The sequence below is a fragment of the Ailuropoda melanoleuca genome, chromosome 4 (assembly GCF_002007445.2).
Source record: "Ailuropoda melanoleuca isolate Jingjing chromosome 4, ASM200744v2, whole genome shotgun sequence".
Taxonomy (NCBI): domain Eukaryota; kingdom Metazoa; phylum Chordata; class Mammalia; order Carnivora; family Ursidae; genus Ailuropoda; species Ailuropoda melanoleuca.
Window position 1 is genome coordinate 37883226 of NC_048221.1, and position 2831 is coordinate 37886056.

The following is a 2831-nucleotide window of genomic DNA, read 5'->3' on the forward strand; positions in this document are numbered from 1 at the left end:
TGCACTTTTCTGGGTGGGTTATCAGATTCCATTGGGTCTGTCCCTTCCGTTGTCTTTAATGACCTATTTCAAAATCTGGACGTTGTAGGAAATTAATTATATGGCTATAATGTAAATAAATTTTGTCCAGTGGAGATGCAATTGATCCACCCTCCTGCCCCCCATCTCCTGCTTAGAAGAGGATGGTGTTGCATCTATTAACAAAAACCCATGTCAGCATTTCTGACTACCTACATATTTGCTTTTTTTCATTCTCCTTTGTATTGGTTGAAATACTTAACTATTTTTTTCATTAATGAATGAGTTAAATAAAATCTTTGACCTGTGCTCATTACTTATGAGCGTAAGAGTCATGATTTTGACTTTTAAAAAGTATTTCCCTTTCACACCAGCCACCTCCGCACTCCCACCCTGTGTATCCTATCCTTTCATTGACTGACCAGTCTCTGCCTTTGGGAGTCCAGGGAATTTGGGGAGAGGCAACTGCTTCCATTTCTTCTCCTCTTAGGATCTGATGTTAGATCTCTAGGAGTCCTGGGGCTTATGCTACATCCTGAAGCCTGGGCATCCCTGCTTCCCTACATAGAAGAGGCAGTATGGCTCAGGGTCAGGGGCACAGGCTTTGGTTTAGGTCCAGTTCTACCCCCCTGTAGCTGTGTGACACTGAGCAGCTTACTCAATCTCTCTGAGACCTGTTTTCGTCATCTGTGATCTGGGCCGTATTCATAGAAATTTGTCCCGATAACATCATGAGGATTAAATCAGTCCTAGATTTGGAATTTAATGAGTATCTGGCCACTATCATTGATACTGTATTTTATTGTCACTGTGCTGGATATTTTCAATTTTCTGCCCTCAATCTACTGTCCACCAAGTACCCTCCCCTGCTCTGTGCCCCCGGAGACTGACTTCCTTGTCCTCCAGCTTCCAGGTGGGTGTTACTAATTCATCCCCCCTTCCCCTCTCTGGAGTTGTCTTCCGTTGGTAGCATCTTTTAAAGTTCCCAGCTCACGCCAGGAAGCCCTTGCCACCTCCAGGGCGGCGCGACTGCACCTGCTCTAATGTTCTGCGAGATCATAGTTCCGCGTTACTGCCCCCTGGAGGGCGCATTATCCGCTGCGGAGTTCCTACGCCCGCTCACCGCTTTATAAATAGTCCCTTGACTAAATACCCCTCAAATGATCCACAAGGAGCGCGCCATCTGTGTCCTGTCACAACCCTGACTCACACAGGTATTAGCACCCTTAGTACTCATTCTCTGCTCTCATCTCTTTTCCTAAGTGAGCGCTGCTCTCCTGAGCCGCCGGAAACCCACAGCCAGTATCTATGGTGTTACACGTAAGTGCCCAGCAATGCCAGCAGCGCAGGAAGGGGCAGCCAAGTCCCTCCCTAGAAGGCCACATTCTGCTCACGGCCCTGCTCACGGCCCATCTGAAGCACGCCCAAAGTCCAGGAGACGATGCAGAATATGATGCCCTTCCCTTCTCCCCGCCAAGCAGCCAGCCTCAGGCATCCGGGAGTCCATCCTGTCTGTGCTGTCAGGTGGCCCGCAGCGTCTCTCCCTCCCCAGCCCCTCTTCCTTGCTCTGGGTCTAAGCTCACCTCCCCCGTGTCCCTGCTCCCTCTCAGCAGAGGCGGTGGCCCCACCATGGCTCCTGTGGGAGAGCTGAAAGTCCTGTACTCTTTTCAGAAAGCCCCGTCCAGTCTTACAAACCCATCTCTGGCTAGCTGCCTAACGCCCATGTGGTATGAAGCAAATGTTAGCAGTTCCCCAGAACAGTCTGGATCCGGTAAGGGGACAAACAACTGTGTTCTTTTTTCCAGTTGCCACCTTCAACTGCGATGTCTAATCTCACTTAATGAAAGTTCAACACTTCCCTTCCATGTCTAGGCATTTTCAGGTTTTAAAAGTCCAGCCCAGGCTAGCTTCACGCTCCCACCTCCTCTCCAAGAAAACTCTCCCTTCCCAGCCCCAGGCACCCGTCGCTTTGACCCAGGAGGTCCTGCGAGGGCCAGGGGCATGGTCTCTCCTTCGGCTTGCTCCCCCCATCTCTTAGCCTCCCTCCTCTGGTGTGGCAAGGGTTGGGAGGCATAGGGGGGAAGAAGGGACGAACGTCTCTAAACTGGTGCTCTCATTTCTCTTTAAGGTTCTCTCGACTTCTTTGGCAGTGCCTTCTCCTGGGCTGGCAGCCAATACAGGCTTTCTCCTGGGGCAGATAACTGAGTTATACAGGAGGCCCTGGGAGAGCAGCCTCCCCACCCGCATTTCCCTGACCTGAGACAGGCCTTCTGGCTAGACATCTGCAAACGCCTCCAGGGTACATAAAGATGGCTGCCGAGTCTTCGCTACAACTTCCCTGCACAGGAGGGATCTCTTTCCTCTCCCCTTCAACCTGGGCTGATAGAACACAATAGAAGGGACATGCTGGGACTTCTCATGCTCAGTCATAAGAAACCTCGCAGCTGCCACCAGGGTCTCTTGGAACATTCTCTGGGAGCCCAGAGCTGCCACGTGAGAAGTCTACTCTGAGATTGCCTGGCCAGGCAACATAGAGATGCTTAGAGCAGTGGTCAGAGTCCAGTTATCCAGCTGTCCCAACAAGTCAGCGGACCAGCCCGTTCACCTACTGCATGCCACCGAGAGACCATAGTCAGTGCCACATGGAGCAGACGAAGTCTCAGCGGAATCCCACCTGAATTCCTGACCCACAAAATCATGACAGAGAATAAAGTGGTTGCTGTGTGAAGCCTGAAGTTTTGGGATGGTTTATTACAGAGCAATAGGTCATAACCAGAACACCGCCAGCCCCTCCCCCTCTGACTCCTGTCCGT